Source organism: Marmota flaviventris, chromosome 2, assembly GCF_047511675.1.
Source record: "Marmota flaviventris isolate mMarFla1 chromosome 2, mMarFla1.hap1, whole genome shotgun sequence".
NCBI classification, from domain to species: Eukaryota; Metazoa; Chordata; class Mammalia; order Rodentia; family Sciuridae; genus Marmota; species Marmota flaviventris.
This window is the reverse complement of record NC_092499.1, coordinates 95,552,243-95,578,345: the sequence shown is the minus strand read 5'-3', so window position 1 is coordinate 95,578,345 and position 26,103 is coordinate 95,552,243. Positions and strand designations below refer to the sequence as shown.

Sequence of the window (26,103 nt, the reverse complement as noted above, 5' to 3'; positions counted from 1 at the left end):
GTGTAAACTGATATTGAAGATCATATTTCTATGAGGTTATTGTTTTTAGTCAGAGAGCAAGGTACCCAAGTAAGCATGTTTTGTCAATTTTTTTGGCATTACATTCTTCCACAAATTCCTAATGTTGAATCCCAAATACAATGAGGAAAGCTCTTAAAAGGAATTCTGAGCAGCCAAGACATTTTGTATTTGAGTGGCATGATTCTCCAGAGAAGAGAGGTGCAAGGAACCATACTCAGCACTTGATTTTACTCTGGGGGATTTACTCATCCTTAAGGTCTATACAAATGTGAGTGTAGCTAAAAATGAGAGTCATATTTTTGGAGTCTTGAGCTTAGGAAAAACTACAAGCAAACATCCAAGGGTTCTCTGATAAGCTGCTCTACAAGAAAAACAAGAGGGGAGCTTTATAAGAATTCCACCCCAATCTCCAACAATTTAAATTCCAAGTTGGGAGTGTATGATCTCTCAATCTATGGCTTGCCTGAAAAGATAAGGTGAAATTTTTCTAGAGAAAGATAACATCATCCAGAGAATAGCTTTTTTTTTTTTTTAAACATGCAATGTTCAATATTCATTCCAATACTAAGAGAAAAATAAAATAAAACAACAGAAGTAGGCCCAAAGATAACTCGGATATTACAGTTATCAGACATATGTTTAAAAAATAACTGTACTTATTTTATCAAAGAATAAATATAATGAGATGTAGAATTTCACCAGAGAATTGGAATCCACTAAAAAGAACCAAATGGAAACTCTATGACTAAAAACACAATAATGAAAACTTCCTAATAGATGTGTTTAGCAACATATTGGTCTTAGCTGAAGAGAAGATTAATAAACTGGAAAATTGGTTGATAGAAATATCACACAAAACCAAAAGCCTAGAAAAAACAAATCACAAAATAAGAGATACGCATAATCTTGTGGAACTATCTAACACTGGAGTTGCTGAGAGTGAAGAGACAGAAATAAATAGGAGCAATATTTGACAAGATTAACAGCCGCTTTCTTTTTAAAAAATTGACAAAGGTCCACAAGCCAAGAACTTCTAAATACCAAGAAAATCACTTAGAAATATCGTAATCAGCCAGGTGTGGTGGTACACGCCTATAATCTCAGTGACTCTGGAGGCTGAGGCGGGAGTACCGCAAATTCAAGGCCAGCCTCGGCAACTTAGTAAGGCTGTAAGCAACTTAGCAAGACCCTATTTCAAAATAAAAAATAAAAAGGATGGGGGATGAGGCTCAGCAGATAACCTCCTCTGGGTTTAATACCCCATACCAAAAAAAAAAAAAAAAAAAGGAAAAGAAAAAAAAGAAACATCATAATCATTAAAATGGTGAAAACAGTGGTAAATTTTAAAAAAGTTAAAAGATATATTACCTTCAGAAAAGCAAGAATAATCCTGACAGCTGACTTATCAATAGAAACAATGGAAAGCAGAATAAGATTTTTAAAGTGCCAAAAGAAAATAAATTTATAGCCTAGAATTTTATAACCAGTAAAAACAATTTATAAAAGGAAAAAAAAAATAAGGGTGCTTTAGACAAATAAAAACTTAAAGATTTGTTGCTAGAAGGCCTGAACTGAAAAGGAGTTCTTTAGGCAGGAGAATTTATGTGGGAGATTAATGCAACTTCTTATGTTGCCATATTGAAATTAATAATCCCCAGGTAATGAAACTGGCATGTAGTCTCTGGCCCTTTAAAAGTTATATTAGTGCAAAGGAAATGAGATCTACTTTATCCCTAGCCCAGAGAACCCAGAGATAACAGGGTGATTTTAAAGCTTTCTCCAAGCTCTCTTTTGGAGATGCCACTTCTCAAAGAGGAGCTGCTTAGATTCGTATTCCACTTACCTCAGGATCTGGAAGTGGAGTTGGTTCCCTCTGGTTTCCCAATGACTCTTTTGAACCTTGGGCCTCTGGGATCTTACAAAAAGTCTTTGCTTACTCGAGGTTCTGCCCCTCTTCTCTCTTTTATCTGGTAACTTTTCATACTTTCTCCAGCTTTCCAAAGATTTTGTAAGTCCCAGTTCATGGTTCCACCCTGGGAGGTCACCTTAAGAATCATAAGGTCAAGTATTGCATACTGTGATACTAATCTGCTGACATTCCAGCTTGCTTGCTTGGGGATTACATGACCAAGTTTACCTCCTGAAAATTTAATTCTTCTTGTACTCAGAAAATGAATGGGAAACAAACAAGGTGCAGACAGGCCATAGAGTAAATGGTTGGATGAATGTGGTATAAAGGGTAGCAAAAAAGGAATGCAGTCATGGGGGTCAGCTACCGGCACATCTGGATGAGGACATCTGCTCTCAAAAATATGGAATGCTTCAGAAATCCGTATGTCATCCTTGCACATAGGCCATGCTAGTCTTCTCTGTGTCACCCCAATTTTAGTATATGTGCATTGCTCTTCTTCTCCAACCTTGACACCCCTCTTCATTTATCTTAGATATAACAGTCAGTGCTCAGACATTTCCACAATGCTTGCTTATGTTCCAGACTCCCTCATCCTCTGTCTGCCTGTCAGATTTTCTTATAAAGTCCTTGCCTTGGATGAACACAGCCATTCATATCTGCATCTCCTCCAGAGCACTGAGCGCTGGTGAAGACAACCACACTGTGAGAAAATTGGGTAGTAATGTAACAGAATCCTTGATCACGAATTACAAATAGCACCATAAAACTCCATAGAAGTCCTGTACTTCGCTACCACATCTGGCCAGGAATATACTTGCTTTCTGCTCACACTTTTTTCAGGGGCAGGTACTGGAGGTTAAACTCAGGGCCTTGCTTATGCTAGGCAAGCACTCTACCACTGGGCTATTAACCCCAGCCCTTTTTATTTTTGAGACAGGGTCTCACTAAGTTGCTGAGGCTGTTCCTGAATTTGCTAATCCTCCTGCCTCAGCCTCCCAAGTAGCTGGGATTACAGGGTTGCTTTCTCTCCACACAATCTTCTCTTCTGCCCCATAGCCACTGCACATAGATGATAAAAGCCAGAAGACAAGAAATTCCTTAGTCTCCCTTTCTTCCCATTACAAAGTACATCAACTGTTTGTATGTTCTTTAAACCCAACTTCTTCATTCTTTTCTGGAATAGAAAGATGTTACTTATATTTTTCTCTGATTGAATACTGTTCATTAGTATTCGTGCATGCCTCTCTTGTGTCAAAAAAAAAAAAAAAAAAAAAAGGGGAAAAAGCTCCTATGACCCCAGATCCTCCTGTCTCCCTTTTTTCTTCCACTCACAGACATTGAATGTTATTCTCACTGGCCTCACTTCCTCACTCCCCACTCATTCTTCCACTTCCTGTTTGCTGGCTCCTCTCTTAACAATGTCTCTCTGAAAGACACTGATGACCTCCCGGTGCCCAAGTGCACTGGATATTTTCCAGATCTATTTCATTTGCTTGTTGAGTAGCTTTACACACAGTTGATGGTTCACGGGTTTTTAAAACACTCCCTTTCCTCACTACCCCTACACCATATTTGCCTGACCAAATTTACTCTCCAATCTGTCTACACCTTTTTTGTCTCTCATTTATTTTCTAGATACAACAAGAATTAAATTTTCATGAGGCAAACCAGTTGTGGGAAACCTGGTCACATAATCTCAGAGGCCTCTAACAGCTTTATATTGTTCCCAGTAAAAAGTCCCATATTTTGAATGTGGCCTTTAAGGCTTTTCATGTTTTGAGCCCTGCCTCCCTCGCCAGTCCCATCTGGAGCCTCTGTTCCTCTTGTGCTTCTACCACTCTGACTCCATTTTTGGTTCTAGAATATTTCATACCACTGATTACCAGCACGCCTGGCTCTTGCTTGCCCTGTAGATAGACCTCCTTGAATTCCTTAGCCCCATTAGTCCTCCTGGGTTTTTGTGTTTGTTTTTGTTTTTTGTTTTTGCTTCCAGGGATTGAACCCAGGGGCCCTTAACTACTGAGCTACATCCCAAACCTGCTTTTTTTTTTTTTTTGTGACAGGGTCTAAGTTGCTCAGGGCCTCACTAAATTGCTGAGGCTGGCTTTGAATTGTGATCCTCCTGCTTCAGCCTACCAACCCACAGGGATTACAGAGATACACCATTCTGCCTAACAGTACTCCTGTTTTCAGAACCCTGGGAATTTCTTCTCAGTTCCTGGGGACAAATATGTCTCATAATTGTCAATGCTTGAGACAACTGTACAAGAACTAGGGGTAAAAGGATAAACAAAAGTACAAATCCTATATCCTGCATTGCACAATTCTGTGGAATCTCTCAGGGCTAGATTGGCATTTTGGACTCCTGTCTAACTTAGTTTTAAATAAAACTATTAAACAAACAAGACAGAGCAGCAGACCCCAAGAGAACAGGCATCATGAGTCCTACTCTTAACCAGAATTCTATGTTGAGAATGTTGGGCACCAAAGGGAGGAGAGGTGTGGATCTACAGTTGCAGCATAGGAGCACAGATACCCCAGAGTCTGTACAATTCTAGGGGCACTGTCCACAGTGGAGTTGATGAGAATGATGGCCTTGGAATCATAGGAAGTATACTGCTTGGCATCCTCACATGACAAAAGGAAAAAGGAGCCAAGGGCTTGGGAAGATTGCAAGACAGCAAAGAGAAGCAGGTTAATTGATATGCTTTAGAGCCTATCAATTAACAGAGGGTTGTTAACTGAAGGTCAATTATGAAAAAGAGGGCTAGGTTTATACAGCATTCATTCACTTGTCTGGATTCCAAGCAGTATGTTCTAGGTAGGACTTTGGATTTTAATCAGTGATTGATATCAGTGTTTATTTAGAATGGTCCGAACACTAGGCTTACAGCATAACCTTTGGAGTACAAGAAGGCGGTGTACATTGAAATGTAAGGCCTTCTTTCACCTTCCATGTGTGGTGAGATGATGGGAGTAGATACATTCAGATTCTGAAGACCCCTAAGTAGAGTTGGGGCAGGGTCCTCTGAGCCCTTCTGAACAGTGTGGGTAGCAACTTGCATCTGAGCTCACCAAGGAACTTTTGGCTGATGGGGTGTCCTGGAGGGGCATCAGCTCTTGTACTGAAGGAATCTCTACTGTGACCTCACCCCGTGTCTCCAGCACAAAGGTTTGGGAAACAGGTCGCATATGGGAATGATTCTATCTTCCCTTCTCAGGCCAGGAAGAGATGGCTGAAAGGTCCTTGACGGAGACCCTTCCTCCCTCTGGGAGCTTGGGTTAGAAGAAGCTGCCAGCACTGCTGTGTTAATGACACTTCATCATTAACCATCTAAAACCTTGCCCCCTGGCATGTTGAGGAAGTGACAAAGCAGATCTCTGACTCACCTTCTTCACAGCTGCAGCTCTCCTGACACAGCAGAATCTGTGAGGACATGCCTTCTCAAGGAGCAGGGACCAGCCACTGTGGAGGACTGCAGACTCAGTACCATAAGGAACAAAGCAGGGACCCTTCTTCTCCCAGACACAGGCAGTAGAATTAGTCAGAGACCAGATACCCAGAGATCTGGGATCTCAGGTTTGCTGTGTGACCACAGACAAGTCCCTTCACCTCTCTGGCCTGAGTTCATTCATGTGATAAATAAATACAGATGAGAGTTAAAAGTGTTGGGAACATTTTTTTTTTCTCCAAAACTCTGTGATCTCCTAAGGCCTGGAGGAAATGTTCCTACATCCCCTTACTATTATAGTTTGGATTTGAATGTCCCCCAAAGGCTCACATGTCGAAGGCTTGGTCCCCAGCTGGTGGCACTGTTGGGAAGTGGTGGGAACTTAGAAGGTGGGGCTTAAAATTGGAGGAAGTAGGCCCTTGGGGGCCTATCCTTGTCACCAGACCCATCTTCTTCTCTCTCTTTCCTTCCTAGTCACCATGAGATGAGCACCGCTACTCCAACACATGCTCCCCACCATGATGTTCTGTATTGTCAAAGGTCCAAAGCAATGGGTCCAGGTGATCATGTCCTGGACCTCTTAAACTTTAATAAATCCTTCTTCCTTTAAGTTGATTTTCTCAGGTATTTTGTCACTACAGCAAAAAGCTGACCTACCATACTCAGATTACCCTGATGTGAGGCCACCATTCTTTTTCCTCAGTGTATAAACATCCAAGTGGCTCTCATCATAAACAGCATCCCCCCCGCCCCCCCCCCATCCTTGAGGCTGCCTACTGCCATCTCCCCTTCTCCACCTCCTAGCCAGGCTTCTTTGAAGGGAAGTCTGAGGCCACTGTTTCCATTTTCTCACATTTCAGTGTATTTCTAACTTATTTCATCCTAACTTAGCTCCTGCCTATCAACCACTCAGCTGCCAAATCCAAGGCAATCCTCATTAGAAATCTTCTTTCGTCTCCCTGAAGCATTAAGTCGTGTTGGTCACTCCACTGATCTTGAGACTCCATCACCGACTTCCCTATTTCTCTACCTCTCTAGCTACTTCTTTTCAGCAACCTTCCCCAAATCATCCAATACGTTCACCCCTGAGATGTGATTTTTCATGGTTCCAGCCTGGGTCCCTGGAGATTCACTCCCATTACATCTAACTTCTTCACTACCGTCCATTCTCTGAATCTCAAATTCACATGCCCAGCCCAGACTGTGTTCCTCAGCTCCAAAGTCTAGCTATCTAACTTTCTGCTAGATGCAATTTAAACTTGACCATTCTAAAACTCAACTTAAGATACTTTGCTAATTTCCCTGCAGAGCACAGGCTTGGAACTCAAGAGTTTGGATTTAGGCACCATCACTTATTAGCCACGTGATCTTGGACATGTTACTTAACTCCTCAAAGTCTGAAGTTTTCCTGTCTAAAATGAGGATATTAATAGCATTAATATTATGATGGTTGCATGTGGTGGTGCCCATTGGTAATCCCAGTGACCTGGGAGGCTGAGACAGGAGGATTGAAAGTTCATGGCCAGCCTCAGCAACTCAGCAAGACTCTGACCTTTTTTTTCCCTGTGCTCAGTGGTAAAAGTGCCCTTGGGTTTAATCCCCAGTATTCCCCTTTCAAAATATCACTATAATGATTCAGTGAGATGCTCTACATAACTATAAAGGCAAATCCCTTCTATCCAATAAGAATCCAATGAGTACAATTATTATTATTGACAGTTTTCATATCACTTGAGTCTTAAACTTGGAGGTCAACCTTGATTGCTTCATCTCTTATCATCCTCTCTTTAGATCCTGTCAGCACATACCATTGATTTTGTTCTTCATTGTTCTAGAATACACTCTTAACAGATTTCTGCTCTCCTAGACTTGTAGTTCATTCTCCTCAAAGACAACAGAATCGTTCCAAAACACAAATAGCATCACATTACTTTCCTGTCTAAAAGCATGTTAATGGTTCCCAAAGGCCTATATGTAAAGTCCAAATTCATTTCCAAGATTTACAAGGTCTCTACAATCTGATTTTTGGCAGCTTCTCCTTTTCACCCACGATCCCTCCCCACCTAGATCTCAAAACAGTGTCTTCTGCACACATTATTCTCCCTGTCCTTCCCCCAAATTATCTACTAACCAACTCAGAACTTCCTTGATCTTCTTCCCTTTTCCATTTCTCCCCTCACCCCAGGGTCTTCTCTACCTGCCACAGAGCTCCACTCAGGATGGATAATTGCACCAGAGGAAAAAATAAATACGTGAAAGAGAAAATAAGTACATAAATATGCAACAGAACTCAGGCGTTTCACATCAGCACAGGCATCTTCCTGCTATGACCCCAAACACCTAGTGGTGAGTCTACTGTCCTCCAACAACTGTGGCACACAGTCTGTATGAACTGCTAGGCTGTGAGTTTCAGGTGCTGCAAAACCAAGAGGTTCTCCACAAATGGCAACAGATGCCTCTTTTCATACCTCTCCATCACTGGCAGATTGCTCTTTGGTTCAGGAGGCACACGCAACACAGGACAAAGAGCTAAGTTATTTCTGTTACATGCTCTCCTCACTCCTGCCATTGAAATTTCTGTTACTCTGCACCTTTTCCAGAACAAAGGGGAGGAAAGCAAAAGTGTTCCTGAGAGTAGAGAGCAGTGTGCCTGGGAATAGCAGACAAGAAGCCTACTTGACACCCCATTACCAGCAAACAAACATAATGGAAATCAGCCTGTCTATGGCTGGCTTATGACTGAAATTCCACAATGGGAAATTCTTTCCTTTGGTGGATGGCATTTTTTTTCCCCTGTAAAAAAGTATGGCTGAAATTAGCATGAGTACATTTATAAGATCTTTTCTTAGAAGTTGATTTTTACCAAGAAAGATGGGCAGCAATAGATACCATTGAAGGGAGTAAAGGGCAGGGAAGAAGTACGGAAGCCTGTCGTGTTCATGAGTAACACCTTGCTTTTAAAAATCAATGTCTTGGGCTGGGAATATAGCTCAGTTGGTAGAATGCTTGCCTCACATGCACAGGGCCCTGAGTTCAATCCCCAGCACCAAAAAAAAAAAAAAAAAAAAAGAAGTCAATTGTCTTTCTAAAATTTGGGTCAAGTTGATTTTAATTATATTTTATGTGCATGAGAAGGCTGACAACTTAAGGAAGTTTTCTGAAAACTGAAGTAGCAATTAGGGAAGGTTTTCACTGTAAGTCTGGGTTTTCTAAAAGCAAAGCATACCAATATCTGAATCAGTAATGTTTCTGGTCACATATTAATAATTCAAACAGAAATTGAACTTTAAACAAATTGGGCAGGAAGGGAAAGAAAACAAGATCCAACCTGTCTTTGCCAAATTCTAAGCAAACCTGAACAGGGATTCCAGAATTTGACCTCTGATCAGAACCACTGCTCTAAGAAGCAGAATTCCAGTGACAACTTGCCTCCTAGTTTTTGCCCGTTGGCCCTAACAAATCAGACAGCATTTTTGAGGCTAAATTGTCCTAAAAAAAAAAAATCTTCATTTAAGGTGAAAATAACCCAAGAAGTCAATGAAAGGACAAGTTCCATATCTAAGCAGGAAGATGACTAAACAAATCAGCTCCTTAAGAAGATCAAGATGGGGCCTAGCTTTGTGAAGATGTAAAGAACCGGAGCCTTCAGTGACGAAAAAAAAAAAAAAAAAAAGATACTTGGCAGGAGAGTGGGGCAGAAATGAACAACGGCATCTCCTCTTTTCAGGGAGGACCAAAGGGTTTTCAAGGCTACCTAGTGGGAAGAGAAATCCATAGCCTTTTCCTTTGTTATCGCCTCTACACACAGTTCCAGCCAGGTTGGACTGCTCCCCTTGGCCTCCAGGAAAAGGAGCTTTTGTAGACAGAGGAAGGGCCCAGGGCTCCAAGGGATGGCTGGGGTGCCAAGGACTCAGCCCGTCTTTGGAACACTGGCTTATTCCACCGGATGACCTGCGAGGGCTGCCATATGGCCTGCCTGTGACATTCTGTTCAGGATAATGGGGCCTGGGTCTTGCCTGGTTCTGCCCTCTAGGCCGGGATGACAGAAGTAGAGCATGTTTGTTCTGATTCTGTGGACTTGTCTGAAGCAACAGCTCTGTAGCCATAGCTTTCATTGTGGTCCATGGTACCATTTCAGGTTTGCAAAGAATAGGAACACAATACTTAGGCAAGGACTGGGGAGGGGCTTCTGTACTATCTCTGTCTGAAAAGGGGAGAGGAAAAGCAAATAAATTAAGGGACTTAGGATCCAAGGATGGTAAAGCCAGTGCACAACCAGGTTGTCACAAGAGAGTCCAATGATCTATGTTTATGGCCACTGCCAACAACAACAGCAGGAATCTGCTCTGTTTTTAAGGAGCTCATGTCTTCATGCTTCGTATTCTACAAATACCTATTAGAGGTTCCCAGGTGATGTCATGCTTGAGAACAGCTGTCGAAAGGTTTATAGAAGGGATAAAACTCTAACAATCCACAGGGGGGAAAAAAAAATTCTTCTTTTAATTTGAAAAGCCAAGAATTCCTGATCCAAGTCTTTTAATTTTTCAGTTGCCAGAAGTACAGAAGTATGGCCTTTGTATATGCCCTTGGTATTTGATAATATAGTAACAGTTGCTTGTCTCTGGCAGATATCAAGAAGGACTACGAATTATTTAGAGGGACTGAAAACATCGCCCTTATCAGCATTCCATGAGTCAGTTCTGACGTGTCTTTAAAAATGTACCTTCTGGGTCAAAGGGACACAGGACTCTTGTAATTCTGTTGCAACTTCCTGCAAGTTTAAAATTATTGCAAAATATTTTTTTTTAAAGGTATTCTGTCCTACTGAGGGAAATGAAGCCCCTAGTCAGTTAGGTTCAGCCTGATAGTTCTGGACTAAAAATGAAGGCTGTGACCAAAAATGAAGATCAATTGAATGCTATGGCCAGCAAATTTCTGGGAGGGCTCAGCTGGACTCATCTGTAGCACTTTGGGCTCTGAATCTGAGAGACTAGGAACATTTGACAACTTTGGACTCACAGAGTCAAGATGGGAGTTTGTGTAAATCTGCACAAGTCTTCACAATCTCAGTTGCTAGTTTTTACTAAGTCAAGTCAAGAGGAGGAGGATGTGAGCACAGCTCTGCTCTTCCTACTGTCAGGGGTGGAGGCTGACTGGAGTGTTGAGCAGTGGAGTACAGGATGAAGGGCTCTGGAGCCTTCTGCCTGGGTAGGAATCCCAGCTTTGCTATATAACCAACTATCTGACCTTGGACAAGATAGTCAGCCACTCTGTACCTCTGTTACCCTATAAACTGGGCTGGTATGAGCTGCTACCTTACAGAGTTGCTGTGCTAACTAAATGAGTTTTTTAAAACTCTTATCCAAGTTCCTGGCACATGGTAAGCACCATCATTGTTGTTAGGCAGGGAGACTATCAGGAAGTCTGTTCAAGGCCAACGTCACAACCTTGAGGAAGGGTGTGTGGAGATAATTATTCTTTGAAATTTATATTGCCCTTATCTACATTTATTCTGGCTTCCCTTATGAGTCACTTTAGGGGATATTAATATTACCCCAGAAAACAAAGACATCTAGAGAAAATAGGGCGTTGGGGGAGTCTGGATTCTACTCTCAACTCAGCCTTTAAGCAACTGAGGGACCACGGGAAAGCCAATTTACCTTCTTCAGCTTCAGTTTCCTCATCTCTATAATCAGAGGTGGGGCCAGAATGTAGGCATTTGCTAGAGCTGCTACAAAGTTGTGAGATTTTTATGATTCTGAGTCTTGTATCTAAGTTGATGAAGGCTTTAACCTCAAGTAAAAATGATTCCCAATTCACATTTCTAAATTTCTTGTACAGTATCAGCGTTGCCTAGGATACAGAGTGCATGTGCTCCCTCGGAAACCCTGAGACAGGAGACCTCTGCAATTGCTGTCTCTGATCTGTGACGCCAAACCAGAAATGGGTTCTGTAGTGCAAACTGGTCTCTGCTGGCAGTTAGGAATGGGGACTCGGCACTCTGATGGAGTCCCAGATGGAATGCAGAGATGCATTTTTCCTCCTATAACAATGTGGACTTGGGAAACATGGCCTTTGGTGTCAATTCTACCTTTTCTGAACCCAGGGTTGAAGAGCTGCAGGCTCTGTTGCAACTTCCTACAAGGAAGCGCTTTCTTCTTTAAATTGTATAGTGTGTGGGAAGCTCAGTTTTCAAGCACTCAGGACTTTGCTTCAGCTTTCTAAGTCCCCTCAGGGTCACCAACTGTACTTTGTAGCCGATGGAAGTATTTCATAAACGCCTTCTGTGTATGAGGGTAGGGGTCAGGGGACCCAGCTCCCAGGAATATTCAGTCTAGATTAGGGACAAGGGAATGAGCTGCTCACTTTTATAGAAGCTTATGCTTTTCAAAGTGTACATGTCTGTCTTATCTAGTTTTTCATCCTTCAAGCTGCCCATAATGGTTTAGGGCAAGAGTTATCACCACTGAACTCCACGAAGACAGAAGTCATGTTTGTCCTGTTCTCTGTTTTATCTTCATAACCCACCATAGTGTCTGGCACCCCATATCTACCTGGTGAGTGTTTGCTGAATAAATGAATGAATGAATCTCCCCTTTACAGGCAAGGTCACACAGCTAATAAGAGGCTTCTTGATCAATTGTCTCCAAGTCCACTGCTCTTTATATCACCTCAATGGCTAACCTCAGAGAGGCTCAAATGGATCTGTGTAGACAAAAATAAGAACGAGGTTCCACAATAACATTCAGCTATGGTCTTCCAATGATGGGACCGGACTGCTCTCTTAACATCCTATGTTCTGGATGTGGAAGGAGTCACTTAATTCCAACATCAATCTCAGCTTCTCCTACCTCTCTGCCCTTGCACATTCTGCTCTTGTCACCTGGAACATTCTTGTCCTTTCCTTTCCCTTTCCATGGCTCATTTCCTAATGAGAAATCACTTCCCACCAGGATTCTCCCACTTTTCTTTCTAAAAAACTACCAATATCTGGTCTCACTTTTATCATAGTAAACCATACAATATGATGACACTTCCTTATTTTCTCCATTTCTCCCTCTCCCCCCAACCCTACTGTGAGTTCCTTAAATTCAGGGGCTGTCTCTTTTATGTCCATAAATAAATTCCTAATTGCTCATCACAGGGGGTTTAACAGTTTATTGAATTAATTTTTGAGTAACCCTAATACCTTATCAAGAAAAGAAAAAGCTGAAAAATCTCCAAAGAGCATTTTTGTCATTGACAGTGAACTATTATTGATAGGTTACCCACAACTTTTGTTTTTTAACACAGACACACACCAGCACATTGACACATTAACACACCAACACTTTATGCTGTGTATGTGTTGGATACTTTCTTCTTTACAGCTGCAGATCTGACCCTAGGAAGATTTGGGCTGCTACCGATTTTGCAATTACTCGGATGGACATGTAGGACTGGCAATACTACAATGATAAGACTGGCACATTCTCTATAATGACCAATGACCTGTTTCTGGGGCTCCAAACTCTATCCTCATCATAGGAAGATCATGGGGTAGGGACTTGTAGGCAAAATGGCTGTCATAGACATGCAAACGCGCTGAAAGATTGGGAAAGCACTGAGAGAAATTGGTCTAATTACCCTTGGAGGGACAAGTGTGGTTGGCTTTGGTTTTCCCCTCTTATCCTTAAAATAGACTCACAGCTTTCAGATGAAGAGAAAAGATTTATAAAACTAGGGGAGGCAGAGGATGTGCAGTCTTTTGCAAAATGGTCACAGGGGCAAGGTGTAGCTCCTGCAGGAACAAAGCCAGGAGGCCCTGTGCTGCTTCTTTAATGGTTGTTATCACTTGCAGCTGGGTGGAAGCAGAGCTGCCTCTTTCCTATCATCATGCAGAGGGTCCCAGAGAGTCTTTGGATCAATGTGAACTCAACAAGAGGCAAAGGAACTGAAAGGCAACTTCAGCCCAGTACTCGTGCTCTGGTGAGAGGTGCTAAGCCCAGTTCCTAGGCCCTGAGCTCTCCCTCCCTCGAGGGCATCTGTGACATCTTCTCTGCTCACTTTGTCCTTCCATGGCATCCAAGCTGCCCAAGGGAGAGGCAGAAACAGGCTTCCTTCTGTGAGGAGGGAGGATCCCAGGCATGTAGCCCCCAGCTCCCTCCTGTCTCACCACCTCTGAGGTAGGATAAAGGAGCAACTCTGCTGACTACCTCAAAATGTTTTTTTTTTTAAGGAACAAGTGAGATAATGTGAGTAAAAATACTTCATAAATTGTAAAGGTGTTATCTGGGTGTAAAGAAGTAGTATTATTATCAGTGCTTTATTTAGTCACAGTTTGCATCAGCCTAGTAGACTGACATCGCTTTTCCTCAATAGTAACATTCCTATTTCCAGGGACAGATCCTCTATAAGTCACCAGCCCTGCTGGGGCTTCCTGACTTTTGTTCCTGCTGTTATTTGGACTTGGAAAGTCTTCAGTAGCTACTGTAAATGGTGATTTCCCTGTTATCCACTAGGACCTGTCACCAGTTTGACACCTTTCTCATCCTTCCCCTCAGTTTCCTGGTCTCCTTTTCACAACACTCCATCCATTTCTACAGTGGAATTTGCCAAGATGGCAACACTGTCCATGTACTTGTCTGACTTTCAGATGGGATTGAGAGTTCCTAGAAGGCAGGGCCTACCACTTATTAGGGGGATCAAGTGCACTGACCAATATATGAAATATTTCCTCTGCCTGTACCTCTCCTCAAAGAGAGAATTTGTCTGATAACATTCTCATTTGTTTGCATGTGACATACCTGGAGTTGTGTGTAATAGGCAGATGCTAGAGTCAGAAGAAATAGACACAATAAAGACCACAAGAAGCCAAGGCTAAAGGCTAAAAAAGTACTCTGCATTGTGCTCAGTCCCATTAGAAAGTGGGTACTTTTCTAAATTTGCAGATGAAGATCTGCAGAGGTAATATGCTTTTCATCAGAAAACTAAATGGCAGGGTTTAAGTCAATTTGACTCCAGTGTCTGAGGTCTTAATCACTGCACCAGAAAAAGTTAATGCAGAAGAAAAGGAAAAGAGAAAGAAGCATTTGCAATTATTAAGATAATACTGTCTTATTCTTTAGCTCAATTTTATTACTGTTATTTTAAGATATGAATGGCACTATTTCCCTCAAATTCTTTCTTCTGGTCTAATAATGTAGCAGGTAAGGTATCAGAAAAATAAGAAAATAGAAGTTTCTATGAAAAAATAATAAGTGAAGATTCATGCAAGAAGCAAGCCAAGATCTTGTTTTTCTAAATTTTGGGAGTTGGTCTCTACCTCTTCCTCTTACCTGCACCTGTGAAGTTAGGGGCCAGCAGTGGCCAAAGGCTTTTTCTCTCACTGACCCAACATCAGAGCTTTAAGTGGTTTCTAGGGAAGAGAGTGCAGTGGTGTGGCAGGAACCACAGTGCACTGGGTACCTCCTTGTTCAGGGGCTCTTGCCAGGAGACAACTGGAGGATCAAAGGCTCAATGGGCTCCCTCTCCCCCCAGGTCTTTCAAAGGTAAAGAAAGTCTCCCTTCGGTGTTTAGCTGGCCTGGCAGAGTAGATGTAGGGAGGGAAGCACATGAGAAATACATCTCCACCACTGAAAGGCTTGTGAATGTTTCAAACTTACTATTTTCAACAACCAATAAAAACACAGCAAAGGGCAAAGTTCTCATTTCCACCCCACCCCCATGGAATGGCTTAAAAAGAAGTGTAAATGCATGAAATCCTCAAAAATGACAGTCTATGGATGATAGCCCATGTTCTCACCAACTGTAAGCATAAACATCTCTACAAAACCCAGTAAGGAAATGAGCTTCACTTTAAAAATATGTTGGCTCCACCTCTTATTAGCTGTGTGACCTTAGAAAAACGACTTCACCTTCCATACTCAGAAATAGCAGAAAAAATGGAAAATAATTGGACCTATCTTATACAGTTTTTATGTAGGTTTACAGACTTATTATACAGAAAACATTTAAAACAGTATAAATAAGTAGAAGGGATAGCAATCACTGTGGCCATCACTGTGGTCTTGTTAGTATCATTATACTTCTTCTTTGTGGGGTCTCTTGCTTTATTTCTAACTTTTACTGAAGACCACCTCTGATGATTTCAGTGTTTTCTTCTAGTTTCCAAATTCTCTCTTGGAATAATCATTGGAAGGCAGGATCAAGAGACTTCAGTTCAAAAATAATTTCCCTTTTCCTGGCACCAGTAACAGAAACACCTAAATCACCTACTCGGCATTCAAGCGGGATTCTCATAAATATGGCTGTCAGTGCATTAGGAGTTATGTGTTTTGCCAGTGTAAATGCACCAAATATACTTAATGTCATTATTCTTCTTGAGATGCTGCACACACTCAGGCCCACCTCCCGAATCTATCTTAACAGAAAGGATCAATGACAGAGATGTTTGAAAGTTCCAAGACCTGGTTTCTTTGGGAGGGTTGGGGGTAAATGGAATTCTTCTAGATTCTCCACAATGCATAATTCAGTTTAAGAGATGCTATACTGAACTCCTTGCTGTGGAAAAGAGGGATCAGGTATAAGGAGAACCTGCCTGGGGAACTCTCTGGAAAGGAATGAAGGCTATTGCTCAATGCCTCCCAGGCCCTAGTGTTCTAAGTACCTAGGTGTTCAGCTTCTCAAAGGGCTAGAAATGCTGGGTGGTAGTTTAGAAATGTGATCTCCAAGTGTTTTTATATTGTTTCCATTTAGAAGTGGGTGCCTGAACCTTCCCTATGAATCTGGGCTACAACTGTTTAAGTAAAAGAATATGTTGTGCCAGTTCTGGGTCCAGGACTTAGTACATGAGCAGCTTCCACTTTCTATTTCTCCTGACATTTGTTGCTGGAACTCAGCCACCATAGCATAAGGAAGCCCAAACTGCTTATAGAGCAGCCTTCATGAAGAGGCCCACACGGATGAACTAGGACCATTGCTCTCAGCCTTCACTCTGCTTGAGCTGACACGCAGCACTCATGGCCTCGTGAGTGAGCCAGCTTAGAATCAGATCTTCCAGCTTCACTTGAGCCACTCTGGTTGATACTACTTGGAACACAGATGAGACTCTGCTAAGCTCTGCCTGAATTGTAGACCCATGAGCTAAATAAATAATTGTGGTAGTTTTCAACTCTGGGTTTTGGAATGGTGACATACTCCATGTTCTGGAGAAGACTTCTCTCCTGGATCCTCTCAAGCATTATCTCTATTATGAAATACTACTTCCTTTGCTCTATCCTTTTAGTTCAGCTGAAGATTGAAATAAGCTGTCAGAGCTAGATATTCTGCAGAGACACAGGGAACCTCTACTTAGAGTGCAGATGTTATGACAATTCCCCAGCAACAGTCTTCAGATTGCCCTTCTCTGTGTCAAGCAGTACAAAACTTGGCCCTAAAATGTCTTGTCTCAGTCTCTTAAAAAATCAAAATTCTTGTTAGCAATCATAGAAATGCAAATTAATTAAAGGAAGTATAATTTTACACTGGTGAAATAAGTCTCTTTTTTTTTTTTTAAAGTATAGATACTGGTGAAATTGGGATGAAATCAATATATTGCACATGGCAATGTAAATCAGCACAACCATTTAAAAAAAAATGATTTGGCAATGCATAATGCACACACATGCATATTAACATTGAGGTAGAATAGAAGAAATAAGACATAGATAGAAAGGAGACATAAAGGAAGGTCACAGAAAAAAAGATTTTAATTTGGAAGGTCCTCATACTTGTCCAGGCCTGTTACTCCCAAGCCAGTTTTTTCCCCAGGCCTGTCATTCCCAAATTCCTGGGAAATCTGTAAATCTACTGGTACGCTATTACTATACCTCCCTTTCCCAAATAAATAGATTAAACAAAGAGAGAGAAAATAGATATGAGGAACCTATAATTTGGGGGACTTTCTAAATTATAATAATTATTACAAAGATCAGAGGATACTGAGACTGACCAGACCTACCAGAAACTGTTTTGGGATCACCAGACTCATATCATTCCTATATCTTTCCAAACCCCACTCTTCACCAAGTTTCCTTTAAAAGATGAGCTGGGGACCCCCGAACACTGTCTTTCACTCTCAAGATGGCCCACGAACTCCTTGAATGTGTATTGATTGCTTAATCCCCAAAGGTATCTCTCCTTGAGATTGCCCTCATTCTCCCTTGAATATGTATCTACTTTCCTAAATAAACCTCTGTCTATGCCTCTCACTGGTGTGTGCTGAAATTCTTTTCCCTCATGTAGGTCAAGAACCCAGCTGGTTGTAAGTAGAGTTCCCCCTTCTCTCCAGGAGTTCCTCAGACCCTATTGTGAAGGCACCTCTTCTCCTGTGACAACACTACCAATTTTTGGCTAAATTTTACTTCTGATAATTTATCCTAAACAATCTAAAGTAGGAAGAAAAAAAAAAAGAAACATTATAGGATTATGCTTATTTACGTAAGTGGAAAAAAAAAAAAAACTGGAGACAACTTAAATTTTCAAACAAAAAAGGTAGTTAAAATAAAGGTATATTATACCAGCCTCATGAAATACTATGCAACCATGGAAATAATATTGAAGACCAACAACCCTCAGTTTTTAATGTAATACAAACATTAAATATCATGAAAATATCAGAACATAAAATTCTATGTTTTTTGATCACAAACTTATAATAACAAAGATATGTAAGAAATAGATAAAAATAAAAGAAGTTATTTTAAGGCTTTGTTCCTCTTTAAAAATAATACTTTGTAATTTTTTTTTGAACATTTCAAAATAGAAGAAGAGATGCTCCCCTGATAAATAAATAAAATAAGTCCAGTCACCTTCTACCTAAATAAGCTGAGCACTTCCTGGCAAGGATAGTTATTGGCTGTCTGTTGAATAAACCAAGATTTAGTACTTGGATCCTGTGGGGTATTTTCTTGAAACATGTAACTTATTTTTGAGGATAACTTCCTCGAGAACAAGTCCTCTCTCATTGTCTGTGTCACATTTATACTATGGATGTGTAGTAAGAGGGAAGGCAGGTAATTTGGATAATTCATTTAAATTAGCATATTGCAATTTTGGCTTTGCTCATTTCCCTTTTCTACCTCCTACTTTTTCCTTCCTCAGCTTCCAAATATAAAGCGCTAAAATAAAAGCAGCAACAACAGTTTCTATTTTTAAAGTGAACTTTAATCCGATTTTCGCAAAGATCCATGCCAATTCAAAAACCACTGCTGTTCTCTCAGTGCCAGTAATACCAGGATGGTCTTTTGCATTAAAAATTAAGAAAAAGCAAATGGAAAACTGACTGCAATTGTATACTTGGACATTGAAAGCCAAAAACATTTGTATCCCAGTTGTTCAAATATTGGCATTAAGATCTCCTTTCTCTACTCTGAAGCAATGCACAAGAAAATCGAGAATAAAACCTTCACAATCAAGTCCCAAACCTCCCTGGAAAGTCTTAGGAGTATGGTGGCAGGAAGAAAGGCTGTTTTTCTCTGTCAGTCTTCTTGCTGTTCACTGAGACCATCACCCTATATCACTGTGACCCAGATAAGTGACAATCTAAGCATTAAGAAAACTTCTATCTGAATGTGTAACAAAACATTAAATGCATGTTTTCATAAACTAATTTGTACAGCTGAACTGTTTACATTTTGCTGTGAAGATAAATGGCTGCTGGAATACTGAATCTCTTTCAGAGTTTTGTCACACCAAACTATTTTTCTTAGTCATAAAATAAATACTATAGTAGATAAGGGTGATTCTATAATTCTGCCTTTAGTTAGAGCAATAAGTTGGACTTCAACTATCTGAGGTCCTTTGTAAATCAGCCCCCTTTAGTGCTAATATAAATGTAAACACAGCAATCACATCCTGTGATTAGGGGCTGTGGAATATCTTGGGAGCTGAAATGTAAACCCCATTTGGTTCCAAGGCTTCTAAGCTAAGCATCCTACTGTAACACCATAGAAACAACCAGAAGTCAAAATGTTCTCCAGTCAAATGAAATTAAATAAAGTAAGGTTAAATAAATAAATGAATAAATAAATAAACCCCACAAACTGGATAACTTTTAGAAGATCCAATCTACAGCCCTTGAAAGTAGAAAAGATTATCATTCCTTTTTTCTTTCTCAGCCTAAATTATTTGAGTTGTTTAAAAGAATCTACATTAACACCTCTTGATCAGTGCCAAAGTAAAAATTGCTTAATATTTAAGTGATGAAATTCGTAGTACTAAGAGTGGTGGCTTTGATCTTAATTGGCTTCTGATACTGTGACTTACACGAAGTTGTTTGTGGCTTTTAACATGATAGAACCACCCCTCCCCCCTACCTCTACTCTGCTGCAACAGGACTGAATCCTTGTGAAGCAGAGTTTAATGATGCAAATGCTTAGGTGGGTGATTAGACACTCTGAGCACTGAATTCTCTTGTGATCTCAAATCTGCTCAAGTAAAAGGTGATTTTAGACAGAACTGAAGGTTTATCTGAAAATGACTGCTGAATCTCAGTAATTTAGAGTTGTTGTTTTCTTTGAAATGTCTTATTGTTGCAATTTTCCAGTGACCTCAACTTGATGAGAAAACGAGTGTATTTGATGTATGTGCCTGCCCTTAAACAGCTAGAAGTTTTAATGCAGAATTTATAGCAGTGTTTGGCCAGATTAACTCGACACAGCAAGATCTCTGTTCCTGCACTGAGTAATATTGAAGACTCAGTGGTGGTAGTTCTTTCTTGAAACTTGGAGACTGGATCTTTGTGAATTTGGGCCATGATGGCTATAACAGTATCTTTTCCAAAAGTTAACACTGAGGTTTAACACTACAGAGAATATACCCAGAGCTGATATTCATGTGCAACCACACTGTGGGATCTGTTTTGCTTGGTTAGTGCCCATGCCAAAGACCTGACTAAATGTTTTTATCACTGCTTTGCAATACACAAAAGTTCTTGGGCTGAAAATCAGAAAATTCTCAGGTATGCCAACATTTGTATATTTGTATACTTGAGTTTTAAGGTCTGGAATATAGATTTTTCTTTTCTTTTCTTTTTTTAAAGTGTGGCAAAAGTACAGGAATGAGTTAGTTCTCCTCTGGGAAATTAGCATAAAATCTATAGAGAGGAAAGGACAGATCCAAATGAAATGAGCAGAATAATGCCAGTGCTCAATCAATTTGATTTTATGTTGTAAAACAACCGAATAGCATGTAGGCCCAGGCTAGAAGTCAAAGGTCATGACTATATAGCTCAACTTTCTCAAGAGTGCTAATTTTAATATTTTTTCTTTTGGTCCTGTAATCTCCATGTCCTAATTTCTATTTCAGAAAACATGGTGATCACATCTGAGCTCTTCAGAGATGTGAAGATAATCAGCTAAGACCCTGGGGATCATGTCAATTCTGTCTTAGTTCACAACTAAGGAAACTAAGGCCCCAGGAAATTATGTGACACAGTAGGAACTCAGACTCAGAGCTGATGACTTTTTCCAACTCATGGCTGCCTACTGCAAACAATACTAAACAAAAATGTTTTGGTGAAAAGAAGCCATCTAGACAAGCCATGTGATAGGCAGGACCTAATGCAAAATGAATCTTTGATCAAAGAGTAATAAGAATTTCAAGATGGCGGCAGCAAAGAATTTTTAGCACAAGGTTAAGTACCACTCATAGGTCACACGTCCATGAAACTGATCCTGTATGCAGACTATCTGGTGCACAGACAAGTGAATGAATGAATAAGTGCAGGAGTAAAAGGCCTAGAAGCACCTAGAAAATTACTATTATGATTTAGAAGCAGGTTGAGCTATACATTAAACCATCTTGAGTTCTTGTTCGTTTAAATGTCACCCAAATAATTTGAAAACATTCATAGCATAATAACCTTCCAAGTCCCATCACAAATACACTGCCTGAACCATGTCTAAGAAGGGAAGAGCTCTGGTGTGCTTAAGAAATGCCGAGTTCTTACTGGAATTGTTTTTGGCTATTTTCTGACTGTTTATGCATTTTAAAGTAGCCACCTGAATGTTTTTTTAAACCAATCCATGTACAAAATCTAGATTCATATATGAATATTTCATATATTGTCAAACATCCTTGATTTGAAAACAACAGTAATAGTAATAACAAAACCACTACAATTTACTGAATTTTTATTATGTCAGATTCTATGCTCAGGGCTTTGTGTATATTCCTCCCAAAGACCTTACGACCTCCCAATGAAGCTGAAACATTATCCCAATTTCCCAGTGAGGAGAACAAGGCTCCAAGACACTGAGTAGCAGAATCAGAATGTGAACTCAGGACCATTCAGACCCGTAACAGCGGGGAAGGCAAATAAGGGAGGTCAAGTATACAAACAACAGTGGAGCAAAGGCTATTGTTTTCCTTTAAGGAGCAAGACTTTCTTGATAAAGCCGGAGTGAAGTTTCACCTTGTGAACAAAAACGCAACTATAGAATACTAGAAGTAGAAATTTCAGATATTGAAAATCTAGGCAGTTAATTTTTATAGCTTCATGAAAAGGCAGATCAGCTGTACAAAGAGACATAAAGGAGGGGCTCCTCCCTCATGGTTTATGGTGCCTTAGGACTGACTGATTGTGTTGCTGCATTAGGAAAAGAGGTTAAACAGTGCAGACTGAAGAATACACAGCCAGGATAGGATTTCAACTCAGGTATCCTGCATATATGCTATTAGGTGACAAGAAAAATTAAAAAGTGGTAACTTTCCTCAGGAGATACAGGATTTATCATATGTAACAGAAACACATGAAACTTTAACTTCGGAGCTTCAAGGGTTATTGGTTTTTTTTGAAGTAGGAACCACAGAAAATGTGAATTTATAATCATGAAATGTCTTACAGAGTTCAAGAGAATTGAGTTAGTGTTTCTGTCTCTACCTCTCAAGAGATAAAAGCACCTTCATAATTATGGCTTATATTTACTGTGATGTTTCCAAGTGTTAATCTGGCAGGAGTATCTTATTTCTCCTTTAAAACAAGCTACGGGGGGAAAAAAGGAAGCTTAGTGGAAGCAATCTCATTTTCTATATTCTCTCTACTTTTTGGTAGCGTTTTCCTCCAATGTCATATTGTTTCTATTTTTATTTGCTTAATTATATGCAAATTCTCTTCCAGGTCTGCAAATTTTTAAAATAATGGCAGAAAAAAAAATAGGGCAAAATATCAAACTTTTATAGTTTGGGTACTCTTACAAATGTGTTTAGGTAGTGCACAATGTGTGTACATAATATGCAAAATGTAACAATGTGCAGAGAGAAATGCTTTGTAACAAAGTACTGACTTTGCTCCTGTATCCATGGGAAAGCAATTCTCCCCATATCTAGGTCAACTCTGGTGCCTGCCCCGCTGCCCAAGACTGCTTTAGACTTCAGGCTTGAGCAATTCTATCCTAGGAGAACGAGAAGTCTGTCACTGGGAAAGGTTTTCTGGGAAGAGCTGGCCTTTTGATCTGTTGAAATGTACCAGTCTTATCGGGAACTGAAAAGAGCTATTTAAGGAGAAGGCCGATAGGCAGAGAATGGCAGAGAAACCCATAGAAAGCACCTGTGTCTCAGACGCCTTGTTTAGCCAAACAACTAATCAACCTTAAAGCCACCACATCTTAGACTTCTTATAATTTGACTTAATAAGGTCTTAATTATTTAGACAAATTTGAATTGGGCTTTCTGTTCTTTGTAGTACAAAACATTCTAATAATGGAAACCCCAATATGACTGAATACCTTAGAGTGAAGGCCAATTTCCATGCATTATCTCTAATTAATTTGACAAGTCTTTAAGAATATTTTCTCCATTTTACAGAAAAGCAAATTAAGACTCAGAGAAACAATTGATATACTCAATTACTCTCATGTAAAGAAGAGATTTTAGGATTTCAATCTAAATCTAACTTTGAAGGGTATCATATACAACCTCTATATGGGTATGTGCACACACGCATTTGTGCATATGTGTATGTGGTAGTATTATAGTTTTATATATGAATATACTTATGTATGCCAATATATGGGGGAGGTGAAATCTAGTAGCATAATCATTTATTATGTTTTTGATAAATTGCCAAAGGTAGTGGGAATAATTGAGGATTACACAACAAAATAAATCAAGTGGCCAGAACTAGGTAGAGTAATCCTTACAATTTTTCCTTCTGCATGGGAGTTACGTATCTTCCTTCTCATGAGCCATAACTCAAGTTCTGTTCTTGCAGCTAGCTGAGACTTCAAATGACATCTGCATTAAATATTTCCCAACCTGTACAGAGATCATGCCTAATGAGGATGAATGTTTTGAGGAGATGTGTCTCTAAAGACAGTAGTCCCCTCTTATCCACAGTTTTGCTTTTCTGTGTTTTCAATGAACTGTAGTCAACTATTATCTGAAATAATTACCTGGAAAATTCCAGAAATAAATAAATCAAAAGTTTTCCATCAAGTATTGTTCTGAGTAGTATGATGACACTGCATCATCCCAATCAGCCTTGTCCCATCCTACCCAGCATGTGACTCATCCCTTTATCCAGAATATCCATGTTGTATAGGCTACCTGCCTAGTACTCACTTAGTAGCTGTCCCAATTATCAGAGAGACAGTTGCAGTATCACAGTGCTTGTGTCCAAGGATCCCAAAACACAACAATAGTGGTGTTGGCAATTCAAGTATGCCAAAGAGAAGCAATAAAGTGCTATGTTGAAGTGAAACAGTAAAAGTACAAGAAGATATTTTAAGAGAGACCACGTTCACATAACTTTCATGACTGTTATAATGGTTCTGTTTTATTATTATTGTTGATTTCTTACTGTACCTAATTTGTAAATTAAACATTATCGTAGGTATGTATGCAGAAGTAAAAACAAAACATGCAAGATACAGTACCATTTGAGGTTTCAGGCATCCACTGGGGGTTCTGAAATGTATCCCCTGTAGATAAGGAGGGACTACAATATTCACTCAAGGATGGAAAATTCATTTTGTTGGCCTACCACACACCTCCTTTTTCATATAAGACTTTGCTAATCAATAAAGGCATTATTTTTCTCCCTGACCTTGAATGCAATCCTCCAAATTTCTGCAACACAAGCTGCAAACAGCCACACCAATCAGTCAGGTTTAACTTTGCATTTTGAACCCCATCTGCCCTACTGGTTCTACCTGTTCATTGTGGGACAGCTCTTCAGGGACATAACCAAAAATTACAGAGAAATTGTGCAATGGTAAAGTATGAACCTGAGAGCCGAATGAGGTGCAATTGCTGCTAACTGAAAATATTATCTATGTATTTCTCAAAATTGAGTCTAAAAACTGTATTAGCCGCAATGAAGTTTAAGTGATCCCGAAAGAAAAGGGCAAAGTGTTGTAAAATGTAAATGGCAATAATAAATTTGAAAAGTTGGACTATCCATGTGTCTGTCTCTTTATACAGATAGCTACATCCACATTCATGAAATGGATTCATGGTTTTTAAAATCATCATTATATTTGGTCCTACTTATAGGTAGTTAAAGCATGTAGATAAATAAAGCATTCAAGAATCCTATTCCTAGAGCCTTGGCAGTTATCTGTACTCTCTGCTGCCCATCCCCAGCTCACTTTGTTCTAAGGAGAAAACAAAGGCCAGCAGGGCCAAGGTCTCCTCCTCAGACATCTGGCTGGCTAACAACTGAGAGAGGCTGGGTTTCAGACTCCCAGTTCTACACTCTCATTCCTTTTTCAGATAGCTCCGACAGCCTTTTCAGTGATGGTTATACATTTTACACTTCAAAATTTTATTAAACCTCATATATTAGCTAAGTGTGTGGTGGAGAAAAGAGAGGGAGAGAAAGAGAGGGAGAGGGTGAGGGAGAGCGGGGGAGAGAGAGATAAAGAGAGAGATTTCTGATAACTTTCTTCTATTCTTTGGAAATCTAGCAGAACACAGGCTCCTAATTTAATGGTTGACCTCTCAGGACATCAGGCCTCACAGGCTGGAGATGGTTTCAGCCATGCATGCATGGGGTGCAATAGTCTCACCTGAGGAACCCCATCCAATGGAATAAGAGATGATGCCAAAACCAGCAATCAACAGAGTGATTCTGTCATGTTTCTTTAATCATTCTTTGCTGAAATGGGAGCTCCACTAAAACACTTTCCTACAGACCCCAGACCTCTAAAATAATTCCCCAACCTTCAAAATGCTTGCTCACACAGTTACCCAGGGACAGATGAATGGATTTAGGGATCCCTTTACATTCTGTCAATCAACTAAATAATATCCACCCTCAGAAATCATGAATGACTGTAGAATGCTTAGTACAAAGTAGGATGTAAAGATCAATAAGGTTAATGTTTATATTGTTACTATGATGATTATATTTAAAAAGCCCCTAATTGATTATCCTGAAAGCAACAGAGCTCTCTCACCACTTATGTCCTATGACTTTATTGTTTCCTTCACTGATTAAATTGAGGAGGTTTATGGTGAGTGGTTGAGATCATGGGCTTTGAAGTCAGACTTGGGCATGAAATCTGACTCTGCCATTGTATGCTCTTGGCTGGATACATACCCATGTTAGGCAGAATAACGTCCCCACCCCTCAAAGATGTCCATGTCCCAATCACAGAGACTGGGAATATGCTAGTTTACATGGCAAGAGGGACTTTGCATATGAGATTGTTAAGGATCTTAAAAGAGGGAGTTAAGTCTGGGTTATCTGAGTGG

General features: G+C 40.1%; 1 protein-coding gene and 1 pseudogene across 10 annotated transcripts in view; both read right to left on the bottom strand.

Moving 5' to 3' along the window:
* The window catches only part of Sema6d (semaphorin 6D), a 55,001-nt gene that overhangs the window by 17,806 nt on the left and 11,092 nt on the right, over window positions 1–26,103 (bottom strand). Inside the window, exon 1 of one of the 10 annotated variants that reach the window (XM_071608221.1) lies at window positions 1,865–2,872. The exons of the other annotated variants lie outside the window; for them this stretch is intronic. The gene's annotated coding sequence lies outside the window, so the exon portion shown is untranslated. Of the gene's footprint in view, window positions 1–1,864; window positions 2,873–26,103 lie in introns of those variants that run through there. 10 annotated transcript variants of the gene reach the window in all.
* On the bottom strand, window positions 2,328–2,426 carry LOC114085141 (U6 spliceosomal RNA; annotated as a pseudogene).